Raw genomic sequence first — 15,239 nt, 5'->3', positions numbered from 1 at the left:
ATTAGGGTTTGAAGAATTGAGAGACATTAGGTGCTATAGGCAAGAGGAAACTTCTAGAGAGATTATAAGCAAAGTTACAGAAATAGACTCTGCATAGAGATAAAAGTAGGGTTTGGATGCAAAATTAATTCTGAGATTGATTCTTAAAAGGTTAAAGTCATTTCACTTCATGGCTTATATATTGTGGATGAACCTGAGCATCCTTCAACATTTGTTTGGGCAGTAGAAACGAGATTCAAGGACCTTGGAGAGATGCATGGCCTCTCTCTTGGATGAGAACTTTCCTAATCAAGTGCCAAGGACTTTCTGTGTCTCTAAAACCTCTACATATATAGTGAGACTCTTTAGTTGGGGCAACAAGATGTGTTTGGCTATCTGCCACTGAGCCTAATAGGTACTATTTCATGGTAAAATGAGCTGGAGTTGCCATCCTGGTATATATGCCATTGAGAGCTATTTCAGAGAGAGGCAAATTTCCAAAAATTTCCAGAAACAGTCACAAGGGATGGCCAGGACCATGTTTACAACCATGACCCTTTCTATCCATTCTTTATTCTTCTCCTTGGGTCTGGTTTTCTAGATTTAAAAGTCCATATCTAGTCTTTCTTCCTTACTCACATCTTAGGAATTGCCATGGGGTTAGGTGGCAGAGCAGAGATAAATTAAGTATGAAGACACTCATTTAAGGTCCATATGGCTTCTATCACTCACTGAATAAGAATTAACATTCTAACTCTTTATGTCAAAACTATTTACCCAAGTTCTTCAGGCTACCTCATTCCTTTCCCCTTCACCTACATCTCAGTTTCTGCACTTGTATTTTTGCATCATGGGAGGTTCAACATCAGACTGTCTACTGGGAGGCAACTGGGTATATAAAGCATTGGCTTCAAACCTGAAGACCTTGGCTTAAGACTGGATTCTGTCACGAAGGAGCTCTCTGGCCCTCACCTGCCTAAGCTTATTTTCCACCATGGTAAAATGGGAACAATAATACCTAACCTGTCGTCCTCACAGGCTTCTGGAGAAGAATCAAATGAGATTATGCCATTGCCAGCCTTTGCAAAATATAAAGTAAATAACGATGTAAGGAGTTGTTACCATTTTTGAGTTTTCTCTAAGCATACAGCAGTCTCAAATTGCCAAGCACATCTGTTCCATTGTACAAATAGCTACTGAAATCCTAAGACTTTCATAAAACCTAAGACAGAAAAGGGTTGACAATGTCTCTTGAATATCACATTCCCTTAGAATTTGCTTCTGTAGCTTTTATCTTTTTTGCCAGGTTCTAAATTTACTCTTGCCCCTGCTACTAATACTCTGGAGTACTCAATAAACGTCTGTATGAATTACTCAATATTTACTAATCAGGGTAGTCTAGGCTATACTGCAATAACAGATACACCCTGAAATCTCAGTGAGTTGCCCAACAAAACTTTAAAATCTGATGTAGATCCGGGGGGCAAAGGGATGCCTCCAGTGCTCAGAGGTCCAGGGTTCTCCTGTGTTGTGAACCAAGACATGGTTTCCAAAGCTGCTTCAGGGAAGGAAGAGAAGAAAGAGAAAGCTCAAAGCTTGTAACTGCCCTAGAAGGGACACATGTCATTTCCATTCACAGCTAATGTCCAGAACAAATAATACAGCACCACAGAACTGCAGAAGAAGCTACAGAATACAGAGGAGCAAATGCTGAGTGCCAGGATATTTCTGAGTACCCACTTCTTCACTGTGACAAAAGCCCCTCCCTCTCAACAAGTCATTGTCTATTGCATCCCGGATGGTGTAGTAGGCATCGAGAAACACAGCAATACATAGGACGGAGAAATTCCTTGATTCTGTGGAGGCCACACTGAGGTGGAACAGAGAACATATTGTGTCCACATTGTGATTTTTACAGTATTGTCTACTCTCTATTTCTCCACATCAATTAGTGCTGGTCTTCTATGTCAACTTTGCCATTTTCGAAGGTGTTCAAGTTTGTGAAAGACTGGGATCGTTCTGGTTGCTCTGTGCTCCTCCCCAGGAAAGTGAGACTTGCTTCTTCTGTTTTAGCTCATGTCTGCTGGTTGTGCGGTTCAGAAGCCCCTGTGGTTTCAGCTGGGAGAAGGAAAGAGTGAAGGAAGGCTTGGGGGCAACGCCTTCCAGCTGGACTTGTTTGGGTTGGCACAGTCTCTGTAAGCAGCCGTGACTCCAGAGCTGCTGGAAAATGTGCTGATCACCCTGGGGGCTTGAGTGGGAAGGGAGCGGTCTCAGCTGATAGAGTCTGAATGAGAGCTAGTGCAAAAGGAGCCTCAGTCTTTTGGGGGGTAAGCAGGAGGAATATACCGGTCCAGCTTCGGTAGGAGCAAGCTGTGATACTCTTTTCACTCTCCTAGCCAGATGGAATGGAAGCCATTGTTAGTTTTCATCAAATGAATGGGAGAGAAATGCAATTATGTTTCCTTCTTTGCCAGTTTCTTGTGATAGTCTTTTCCTTCTATCACTGGAGCTTAAAATAAATATTTCTTTCTTATCTGCCAAAATGCTGACACTAATCTCTGGGCTAATTTCACCCAACATGACTTGCTACTCTAATGCAAACTAGCTTTTCTTGGGTCTCTGCACTGCTCTTAATACATACACGATATTTTTAGCATCCATTGCCACCACCTCTAGCTCCTGTTTGCCTTACATCCCATGGGCTAGACAGCTAAAAATTACATTCCCCAGTTTCTCCTTGCTACTAAGTCCAGATGCAGTGTAGAAGCCACCAATGAAATGTGCTCTCATGAGACTGGAAAGTGGAAGGGAAGTGGATTCTGATTCCATGTCATTGTTAGCTGAAGCACACTCTCACCAGATGGGAGCTTTTGTAGTGACCCGGGAAGCTGGGCTGGGGACCAGATTTGAAGCTGTGGGGCAGCTGCAATGGTGAAGGTGGTTTCCTGGAGCAGCTCTAAGAGTGGTCCTAAAGCCTGGTGGCAACCCCGTGTCCAGCACCTGCCATCCTCTCGAACATTTTGTACCAAATTTCCCTATTTTAAATCCTGTTGTGCCTGAAATACCTAGAGTGGTTGCTATGTCCCTACTTGTGCCGTGCTTCTACACACCATCTCACATGGATAGGCGTCGGCTGCAGCCTGTCCAAAGTCCTCGCTCACTGAGAAGCTGTTGGCATACGTATTCTGAGACCCATGCTCACCACTATTTCACACCACTTTCTTCCTTATCTGTTAAGGCCCAGATCAAGTTTCACTTCCATTCTCACCCTAACGCTGATTCCTCTATTCCAAATAGATGTCTCTCCCACACCTCTTCCTGTTGACTCATCCTGCCTAATATTAATATTTAATTTTCCTCTCTAATCTTAGCTCCACCAGAAGAAAAGGAAAGAAAATTTAGCTCTTATGGAAAAAGATGTTTTCTAGTACTTCTGCAGCCACCTTTCATGTGTATTCTTAATATGTGTGGGTAGTACTGTGCTCAGCCTAAGAGGAGGCCTCTGTTCTTTAGTCTGAACTGGTACTTCTCCCATCCTCATAGCTCAGTGTCTGCGGGACAATTACCAGCACTACTGGGGGACAGGCATGCACATCCTGGTGGAGGAAGAACCCCTATTTCCAAAGAAATGGAGGAGAAAGAGGAGACAGAAAGGAAGCATGTAGGAATTTGCCCACACAGGAAGCCCTGGGTTGTCTTCCTTTCCGACTGATCACACATTTGCTTTATTCCCCACATCTTCTAAAGTCTCCTGCCTTTGCTCTGGCTGGTTTGGCTCAGCGGTTGGAGCATAGGCCTGTGGATCAGAGAGTCCCGGGTTTGGTTCCCACTAGGGGCATGTACCAAAAAAAATACATAAATAAGGTCTCCTGCCTTTATTTCACAGCAGACATCAAAGCAACTCTCTCTCCCCCAATTTACACTTTTGCAGCTGGGGTAGGGGAGCAGATCCAGGAGCAAAGATACCTGCATGTCACCGCTGTCCTCAACAGGGAGCTTCGAGGTAATTTCCAAAGTTAAAGAAAACTTGCGATCTGAAAGCTGCTGGAGAAGCCCAACACATACTCGATTTCTTTCCAGTCTAAGGAGAGAACCCAGGGGATGGGGACAGTGTCGCTCACTGGGAGAACCCCCCGCCCCGGACATTGGAACTCAGTGGGGAGCATCTGGATTTGAAACAGAAAAGTCTTCTCTAGGTGGTAAAATAGGTCTCTTTAAATTCCACCTTGTGACTTTCCCGCTAGATCTGTTCCTAAGTTTTGGTACTGGTGTTGGCCGTTCAGTTCATGAGAATGGATGTTAGCCCCAACAAAGAAGCTACCTTCAGACTGAAACGACCAGGCAGGTAAACAGAAACTGTATAAAGGTGTTGGGGTTGGGGACTGATGGTGAGGGTGTCACATGGGGGGAAGGAAGAGTGGGGGGGTCACAGGGAACTCAAGGAGGAAGAAAGCAGAGATAAAGAGCATTTCTGCAATGGAAATATTCTTGTCCCAGTCTCTTCAAGACCCAACCTAATAAACTCATAACAGTCATCGTTTAGATCACTCATGTTGTACTGACCAACTAACAAGCCCTTTCGAATTGTTTGTAGTTTTTCCCTGTGTGTACAGCAGGTCCTAAAATAACAAATGGCATTCTTTTATTATAACATTGATGAGATGCTAGGAACTTAACTCTTGTTGATAGCAATTAGTCTATGGTAACATCGCTTTCATTATGTGTCATTTTGCCTAAAGTCACAGAAGTCATTGACCACGTTAGGTGAGGACGTATTGTACTTGGTTTTATAATTAGACTGCTGACTCCCGCTCTCCAGTAATTTCTGTGTGGTCTTTGGGCCAGTAGCATCTCTGGGAGCTTGTTGAAAATGCAGAATCTCAGGCCTCAGCCAGGCTAATCAGAGTCTGCATTTTAACAAGAACGCCATAGGCTGCGTGTGCACATTGAAAATGGAGCGGCAGTGCCCTACAACTCCAGCAATAAACGAGGAAGGGAGGACCATAAGAGAGGGAGAGAGGGAAAAGATTAGTATAAAGGAGTGTACACTTGCCATGGGCTCTATTCCTGGGAAGACTAATGGAGGTTAAGCAACAGATAAGCTGCTCCAGATGAGGCGGCTGTGGGCTACCACAAACCAGGAAACCCTGGTTCTCCCCTAAGCCAGTGGGTCTCGGTTCAGTGTGCATCAGAATCACAAGGAGAGCTCTTTAGAACAGAGATTGCTGGATCCGCCCCCTTCCAGAGTTTCTGATTCAGTAGGTCTGGGGTGGGCCTGAATTGCATGTCTAATCAGCGCCTAGGTGATGCTGACGGTGCTGATCCAGGGACAACACTGGAGAACAACTGCCCTAAGCAATAAAGATACTGAGATTAAAGACTCTCCCGTCTATAAATGATTTGGGATAATTATGGTCTCAAATCCCCTATTGAATTTGCCACTGGAGACCAGACCACTACAATGACTTCCAGAAAGAAGCCCTCGTGGGAAAGCCCTGATGCATTTCTACCAGCTGTGTTGGGTTGAGAGCTAATTAGGAGGGAAGCTAGAATGGCTCTGCTTTCCCAGCCGTGTGATCCAGCAGACCCAGAGACAGTGGGTCGGTGCAGAAAATTACACAGACGGACCCGGAAGCTGCCATTTCATCAGGGAAGGTTTTGCCTTTTCATTACAAGAGAAAGCTAGCATTCCCCACCCTTCCTTCCACCAAAAGTAGGCAACCATAAAACCAAAGTCAATTTCTTACAATTTAGTAACCTCAGTGCCAACCAATTATATTCTGGGACATGAGAAACAGCTGTTGTAACATTAGAGCTCGAACAGTTTCATCTCAGCTATTTAAAGGGATAAAAGAGCCAATATTTTCATTCCCTTGTGATATTATCAAGACATGATAAACAACCAAGACTATGGTATTAATTACATTAATTTGGAGAGGAGAGAGACCACTTTAATTGCTCCAAGCTGGAATATAATTTTTTATGAGCAGACAGTCATTCCATAAATTCACATTAGAAAGGGTACCTTGTCTTTTTCTATCAGCAGCAAAACTTCTGGAGGCAAAACAAACAAACAACAACAACAAACAACAACCACCCCCTTTTAAGGAGGATTTCAACAGAAAAAGGAACTTTCACTATTGCTATATATCTTTTGTGGAACCGTGACATGTTGAGGCATTTGACAGAAAGAAAGGTAGGGAATTATTTGTCTTGAAATAATTCATAACCTGAAGCAGAAAGTAGGACCTTTCCAGCTAGAGGTCGATACTTCCCATATATAGAATGGACATAGAGTATGGCACCTTCCTCTCAGGGTTATAAAAAAACCCAGACATATGATAGACATCAAAATGCTTTGTAAGATGTAACGTCCTATAAAAGCAGGAAATGAAAGGGAACTATCATTTCTTGACTGCCTTCGATATAAGGCACTGAGGAGGTGCTTGACTTACATGATCACATTTTAATACTCATAAGAAATCTTAGAAAGAAATAAAAACACAAAAAGGAGAGAAGGTAACAAATAGATAATGAACATACCAATTTCGTCAGTGTAGGAATTATTTAGATAAATTGTACGGCTCAGATTAATTAATGTGATATATACTATGCCCTCTAGGAATTCTCTTTTACTCCCGAAACACACAATAAATACTGGTTGACTAATAAGTGGTCATATTCTGAAATCACCCTAACTTATCCTATAGCTTTGGAAATGAAAATATACCTAAGTAAATGTATCTACTACGGCTCCTAGGATTAAAATCTCCACTTGGCTCCAAGGGTTGTGAGGGGAGGGGAGAATTTAGGGGGTTCCAGGAAGTAGCACTAGCAGCTGTTGAATGTGGCAGGGTTTCTGTGGCTTTGGACCAGCATTTGTGCTGCGGGCCCAGGGTACTCGCTGCGGGCCCAGGGTATTCCACCTGGGTTTCTAGAAGTGCTTATTCTAGAAACTCTGTACGAGCCCTGCTAACATGTTCCAGTTGCCCCGTTTCCCTGCAGATGCCCCCAGACGTACTGCGGAGCAGCTGTGAGGAATGGGTTGCCTAGTCTTCTGAATATTCTGGAAACGTATTTAAGGATAAGAGCAGGTCAGTACTTGACTAATAGCACTCACCCAAAGGAAGGAGGGGTTCAAAGCAATCAAAAGAATAGTCCACTGACCGAATTGGAGACATTGTTACAAATGGGGGGCACTCGCTGGAGTGTGAAAAACTGAACATTCAGAATTTCTCAACCACAGAATTTGCGATATTCTCCTAACTTAAATGTCCAATAGGAGATAGCTTGAGCAAATATGGAACAGCTGTATGAACACACAAAAAAGTCACGCGGTGAAACTGTACATATCAATATGGAATACAGTGTGAAATAGATTGTAGGAGAGAATTTCCGTTTCGAAACAGCAGTGTTCAATATGATCTTACTTCTGTTTAAAAATGTATAAATACGGATGGAAAAATAGTGGATGCGTGTATATGAAAATCTTAACATTGGTTATCACTTGACAATGGAATTACAGGCCATTTTTATTATCTCTTGGCTTATCTACATTTTCTAAATTTTCTATAGTAACATAACTTGTGAAAATAAATTTTTCCGAACAGTCATTATTTTCCTTATCATCAGGATAATAATAAATAATGTTTATTGAACGCTTACACTGTGCACAGCGCTTTACCTTTGTTAAGGCCATTTTCTCCTCGCAATGATGGCACCACGAGGTGGTTCTGTAATGGGAAAAGGTATTTACCTTATCAAAGCAAACTACTTACGGTTAATTGTAGTTTCATTCCTCTCTACTCTCCTCAGTCATCAGAAAATTTAGCTCTTCCTGACTTCTATCTACAGCCTTCTTTTGGGAAATAGGCAATAAAATCAGGACGAGGACGGTTTGGGGAGGAGGATGCTGGTATTCAGAAGGAAAGGACTAGAGATACAGAGACAGGAATATGCTCACGCCTGCTCCAGTGTTCAGGTCACCCTGGCCAAAAAGCTTTTTCTAAGTGAAGGTAAGTGCAAGATATATACATACTAAAATAGCTTTCAAAGAAATACCTTTATTTTAATTTAAATATACAAAGAGGGATGAAGTAGGGTATACTAAAAAAATTTAGATGTTCTGAATACCTGGAAAGCAACTAGACCCCTCGCTAATAGATCTTCCATGAGTCCTCAAGTATGTGCACACTCGAATGACCCCCTCCCCTCCAAATGCCATTTACTCTTGTTTTATAATGACCCAGAGGGAGAGTGGTATGACTAGCATTTGTTTTGGGTTTGCTGTTAACTAGTTTTTAAAAGCTTAGGTTTTAAAAACCCAGAACTCACTGCAGAAGAAACTCTGTGACCTATCCAGTGTCCCACATTTCCTCCTTGTTAACGCAGTCCAGCGTTTGTTTGGGTTGGGCAGACACCTGCAAGGGGAAGGAGGCTCCGCTCTGATGGCTTATTCTTCATCTGCGCAATGCAGTGGTTGACTTCGTGTGTCAGCTTTACTGGGCCATGGGGTGCCCACACATGTGGTTAAACCATAGTAAGTCTGTGAGTGTGTTTCTGGACAAGATAAGCATTTGAATCAGTAGATTTATTTATTTATCCTCACCGGAGGACATTTTTCCATTTTTGTTCAGATAGAGTGGGAGGGAGAGAGGAAATGAGAGAGAGAAACATTGATGTGAAAGGGACACATCGAGTGGCTGCCTCCCGCACAACCCCAAGCGGGGCTGGGGACAAACTGCAACTGAGGTACATGCCCTTAGCGGGAACCGAACCCAAGTCTCTCTGGACCACAGGCTGATGCTCTAACTGCTCTAACCGCTGAGCCAAACCGGCGAGGGCTGAATCAGTAGATTTAGTAAAGCAGATTACCTTCCCCAAGGTGGATGGCTTCCTTCAATCTGCTGAAGGCCTGAATCCAACCAAGAGGCAGAGTTAGAGAAAGGTTTCTCTCGACCCGTCTTTGCCCCTGGGACATCAGTCTTCTCCCTTCGGATCCAGACTGAACTTCAGCTCTCCAGGGTCTCCAGCTTGCTGAGTGCAGATCTTGAGACATCTCAGCCTTCATTACGACATGAACCAATTCCTTAGTAAATCTCTCATTATAAATCTTCTCTTGGAACCCAGACTCATTCAGCCAGTCATGGTCATTGGTTGGTGTTTTCTTTTTTGCTGATGATCGGTAGCCCCATGACCCACTTCCGGTGTGAAATGTAAGAGTAATGCTGGTGGCAGGGGGTGGGAGGGGATCGTCTGGGACAATTTTCCTCTTTAATAAGAAGCTGTTGTGCCTTCCCTTGCTCCCTGCTTTTGATCAGGGTTATGTGAATGATGCCTGGAACTGGGGTGCAGACATCGCAGCATTAGTGCAGACATCACTAACACATGATAGATGGCAAAGTGGCAGGCTGGGAAAACCCTGGATTCCGATGGGCATTGCTGACCTGCTTCACCAACCAGTGCCGATCTCTAGACCACCTGTTAAGTGAGGAGCTAATCATCAGACTTCTGTTAAACCACTTTGCATTTGAGTGTGCTATTACTTGATTCAGAAACTAGCCAGAGAAAGAAAAAGTATAACTCTCCACTATTATTATACTGTGTTAGTTAACTTGTGTTTGAATGTTTGCTTTTTATAACCATTTCAGCCACAAAATCAGAAACTTTAAAAAATATCTTTTTTCCTTACCTCCAGGACACTGAAAGTAGTCCCCGCAGGAGGATGAGAGATACCTAGAAAGGTGGATCCCTTCTGGCATGAAGTTATGTCACACTGTGCTTGGTTAGTACACACCTGTATTTGGAAAGTGAGTGGGAGAAGATGCCCTCTTTTCCGCTGACCACGGGTAATGTCCATGCTGCAGAATCGCCCTTAGACTTCAGCTATTAGTGAACACAGTCAATCTAGCTTCCAAAGGGTAACACTGGTTTTCACTGGCAGGATAGTTTTATAGTGAAGTTTATTTTTCCTTGTATCCAACAAGAGAAACCTTTATTGTAAAAGGTTGAAAGCGGGAAATGGTTTACTGATGTTGTTGTCTGTGACCAGAGACACACACTTGGGCCGTGGCAGCTGGCCTCCCCGCCCTCCCACCTCGGGAGACTCGGGTGGGGCTGAAAGATGGCTGGGATGCAGAACTTGACAATGGCTGCTTGGCCATGGGGCCACTTTATTACTGGAGGGACACTCATTCTGGGACAGTTAATGACCTCTCGCTAGAGCCAAAAAAATTAAATACTTGGGTGAAGGATTTAGTCTTGAAAATGAGTAGTAAACCTGTTGAGAATAAGGCAAGTGGGCCTGTAGAAATAACATAGCCATTCTAAACGGGTGCTTCCTTTTACTGATTATAAGTAGCACTAGAAAATGAGTGAAAATCAACTTATTGCAGAGAAACTGGTCTGTATCAGATCAAAATTGGTTTATCAGGCTGACGAATTTTAAGTGGTATTTGTCTCTAATCCTTTAACTTAAAATTTTTCTCCTCCCCAAACCTCTTTGTAAATTTACATTGTGTTACATTACATTAGGAATTGCACTCCTTCCTTTATTCACTCATAAATGTAACAAGCACTTAACAGTGTGTCATGCACTGTGCTAGGTATCCAGGACAGAGGTGGAAAATAGATTTTCCTTGTCCTTATGAAGTTAATGGTCCTTCTGAGGTGTCTGTGTGTAAATCACCATCTGAAACAAGACGGGAGCAGCATGACTACGGGGGTGTGGACAGGGTAAAGGAGTGAGCCACACCAGGTGAAGTGATCCACTTCCCAGGGAGAGTCAATAAAGGAAGCTTTCTTCCATACACGTCTCTGCAGCGTTAATAAACATTGCGGAAGTGATCCATTTTGGTCAGATTTCAATGAACCAATTTGTGTTAAAGCAGGACTTGGCTTAGACAATATATCTGCTCTATATTATTTTCATTAGCTTTTTTTGAGAATATGGGTTTATCTACTTTGAAAAAAATTCATTGCACTCCATTATGTGCTGGGGAGATAGGGAGATGCTGGTTCCCCAGGGAGCAAAGAGAAGAGGTAAGGATTGTCCTGAAGGGAAGGAATGAAGGGAACACATATTGGTGGCTAAGAGAATACTTAGGGACCTGGGCCTCATGAATCTGAAAATCTATTTCCCACCTTCGATTAAGAGACCAAGAGGTGCATGCCCCTTTCTTTTCAGTTAAGGGACGGATCTCAGATCTCCACGCCCCACTCAGATCAGTAACTGAGCTTGGAAACATCCCAATCAACACTATTAATGACCTACTTTAAGGCTATACTTGTGTGCGCACACACGTTACATATAATATGGTTTACGGTTTTCTGGAAATTGATTTACGGTTCCGACAGAAGTGACAGAAAGCACTAACACCCTGATGGCTGGCTGCATTTCAGAGACTGCTTCCCTGACGGTCTCAAGCATGTGGCTCTGAGTTCTCCCTGAGAAAGCCTGACGTGCAAAAGAACCTGGAAGGCTTCGAGGCTCCAAGACAGCAAGCGCTGTGTGTCGTGGGAGTGGCAGAAAGGACCAGAAGCTGTCAGAGTGTGACAAGAGGGCATTTATTTTAAGGGTGTGGGGAGAAGAATAAATTAGGCTGCAATTGGATGCTTCAGTCAGAGGCAGGAGTTGAGAGGGGCCCTGTGCTTTGTAAGGATTTTTTTTTTTTAAAGAATATCCAAGTGGAGAACAAGGAGATATAATTTTCTTGACACACCAATGTACAATACGAACATATATTTAGTAACATTCGCCTCCTGCGCCCCGAGCAGCTGTTCAGCTCTGGCACACACCCCTCCCAGGCCTGGCCCGTGTGCTGCGGGATTCCAGCGGCAGGGGGTCGACCACAGCCTGGGGATGGGAGCAAAGGCAGAGCTGGGGCTCCCCGGGAAGACCCACTGGAGAGTCCTGTTTAATTTAGGCAGGAAAAGCCAATCTGCTTTAATTTGGCGGTCACTCTTCGGTCAGTTTCTGAAAGGCCTCAGAGGAGTTCAAGTTCACTCGTCTTACTAAACTTTCTTAAAAGAAGGGAACAGGAAAGAGGCTCTCTTAAAAATAGCCCCCTTTGCCCTGTGAGACTGTAACTCACTGGGCAGGGTTTTTGACTGTCAGGGAAATGTTTTCTGTCCCCTGGAGGCAAGGCTTATGGGAAGTGGAAGTCAGGATGTAGCCACTTCAGGTCAGGCCATTGTTTTCTGAGAAGTGACACAGTGGACATCTGGTTTCCTAGGTTCGTAGTTACCATCTTGACAATTTTTTACGGGAGACTTGGGGGTGCAGGTGGCAGGCAGTGAGGACCGGCCAGGGAGGAGAAAGGACATATGTAAATATAATATATGATCCAGTCGAAGACAGGTGTTCATGGGTCTGCTGGTTTCCTTCCTTCTTTTTTTACTTTCCCCTCCTTCTCTCTCTCTCTCTCTCTCTCTCTCTCTCGCTCGCTCTCCCTTCACCCCCATCTCCCTCTCCCTTCCTCCCTTTCTACATTCCTTCCCCTTCTTTCAGCTTAGTGTACTGGTGCAGTGTACAATATGGTCCTCTCCCAGCGGCCGCATCTTCACTTGAGAGCTTGGTTAAAATACAGATTCTTCAGGCCCACCCCACACTACCCCCACAGGGGGTCTCTGAGGCCAGGCAAAGTGATGGATGTCATTTCCCAGGTGAGGCCATAAAACATGTTGGCTATAGCCTTGGGTACACTGTCTCACTCGCTTTGAGGGGAGTCAGCTGCCCTGTGGTGAACAGCCCTTGGGGAGGCCCATGTGGCAAGAAACTGATGCCTCAGGTCAACAGCCAGCAAAGACCTCCAACAGCCAGGGGAGTGAGCAGGGAATGGGATCCTCCTCAGTGGAGACTTGAAATAACAGCAGCCCCTGACATCTTGATTGGAGTCGTGTGACAGACTGAGCCAGAGAACCCACCTAAGCTGTGCCCACATTACTGACTCACAGAAACAGGGAGATGATAATCGTGTGTTGTTTTAAGCTTCTAATTTGGGGTTAACTTGTTATGCAGCAACAGATAAGTAATGCAACTACTCTATCAGAAACTCCAAATGGGGCCCTAGATTGTGTTTTTTAACATGTTCTCCAGGTGATTTCCATGCACAGTAGTTTGAGAAGCACTGTACTAGCTATGTGAAGAGCAGGGCCTTTGGAGCCAGATTGCCTGGGTTCAATTCTAGCTCAACTACTTCCCAGCTTTAAGATCTTGAGTGGGGTACTGAACCCCTCTGTACCTTCATTTCTTCTGTAAAAATGTCACTAGCAGTTGTACATGCCCTTCGGCAATATAAAGAGGATTAGTTGAATTACTACATTTATAACACTTAGCATGTTGCCTGGCAACAGTGAATAAAATAAATTTACTGATCATTCATTCATTCAACATTTATAAAGCACCAACTAAGGGCCTGGCATTGTGCTAGATGCTGGAGTAACAAAGATTAATAAGACATAGTCTACTTCTCCTGGGACTATTGTCCTATGAGGTAGATGGGCACTAAAAGAATAAACACAATAATGGTTACAATGCTGGCATTGACTTCTGGAGGCCAGAAGATGTCAATTCTATCATGGATGGAGGCATTAGGAGATGCTTAATAAATGGGGTAGTTGGAGGGCCAGATAAGAATAAACAGCATGGCCCCAGCCAGTTTGGCTCAGCGGTTGAGCGTTGGCCTGCGGATCAGAGAGCCCCAGGTTCGGTTCCTGCCAAGGGCACGTACCTCAAAAAAAAAAAAAAAAAGAATAAACAGCATGGGCTTCATTCCCCCAACACCTCACCTCATTCTTCTGAGTCTCTATAGCTTCCTTTTTATGTGAAAAACTGGCAAACCTACCATCACCAACAGCCTCTTCAGACCAGAGCTGCTTGAACACAGGGCTTGGGTGTCTTATTCACAAGGCTTTAGCCACATGGTTCTGTTTTCTGCTCCTAGATCAAGCAACCTAATTTATCTGACCTTCAGGTGTATGGCATCTGCTCTTCCTTCTCTCTGAAAGCTTCTTCCCCGTCCCTGCTCTCTTAGCAAGGCAGGCTCCTTCTTATCCTTCAATCCTTCGACTCTGCTGAATGACTCCTCGGGGAAGTCTTCCTAATCACTCTATTTATTTATTTTTATTTTTTTTTCTTTATTGAGTTTTTTAGAGGGGAAGGGAGAGAGAGATTAGAAACATCGATAAGAGAGAACATCAATTGGCCGCCTCCTGCATGCCCCCCAACTGGGGACTGGGCCCACAAACTGGGCATGTGCCCTGACCAGGAATCGAACCGGCGACCTCTTGGTGCATGGGTTGACATTCAGCCACTGAGCCACACCGGCCGGGCTCACTCTATTTAAATAATGCCTCCATGTTGGTCCACTTTCTATCTCCTAAGCAGCACTAGAATTTGGATCTTAATTTATTTACCTGTTCACCATGTCTTCCTGAGTAGACTTCATCATTTCTAAGGGTTAACACCTGGTCTGTCTTGCTCACACAGTACATGCCCAGTGCCTAGTGCACTCCCTGGGACAGAGTAGGCATTTAATGAAAATTTGTGATTGAATGGATAGATGAATGAAGGAACATGTCCTTCCACAGCCACTGTAACAAGTCAGCATGATTTGCTGAAATGTCGATCTTCATCACGAAGGACATTAATTCAAATTCTGGAAGACAAAACTGCTGATAAACAGAATGTGAAACCGAGTCACTAACTTGAAGGAGCTGCTAGAGAACTGGGAAGGGATGGGAGAGAGTGGGAGGCCATTATACTAGTTAACATTTACAGAGTACCTCCTTCTAGGTGCTGGGCACTGTAGTAAATGTTTTATGTGCATCTGAAGTAGTTATTATCATTATGGGGCAGATGGAGAAACTGAGGCTCAGAGTCCTTAATTAACATGCCTAACATCACAGGCAGTGCAATGCAGAACCGGAACGAGCCCAGGTGTCAGACTCCGAAGCCCTTGTGTTTAACCCCTCTCCTGCCTCCAGTGGAATGAAGTTCATGAAGCAGATATTCTGCGTGAACAGAAGTGTACACAGGTGAACAGCTATATGACACTATAACATGAGATCAGAGCAGGAAATACCAGAAAGCTTTCTCAGGAGACCACATCCTTGAACGAGGAACTGGAGAAGCGGTAGCGCACTCATGGTGGCACCTTCCCACCCAGGGGTCCCATGTTGTTTGGAAGAGAGGTGCTCAGAACTTTAAAACAGTGTCCCACTACCTCCCACTGATGGGAGTGCGCTCACCCTCAGAAACA

This window comes from Molossus molossus, unplaced genomic scaffold, assembly GCF_014108415.1.
Source record: "Molossus molossus isolate mMolMol1 unplaced genomic scaffold, mMolMol1.p scaffold_m16_p_16, whole genome shotgun sequence".
In the NCBI taxonomy this organism is placed as follows: domain Eukaryota; kingdom Metazoa; phylum Chordata; class Mammalia; order Chiroptera; family Molossidae; genus Molossus; species Molossus molossus.
The sequence above is the reverse complement of the archived record's forward strand: the minus strand, read 5'-3'. Positions refer to the sequence as shown.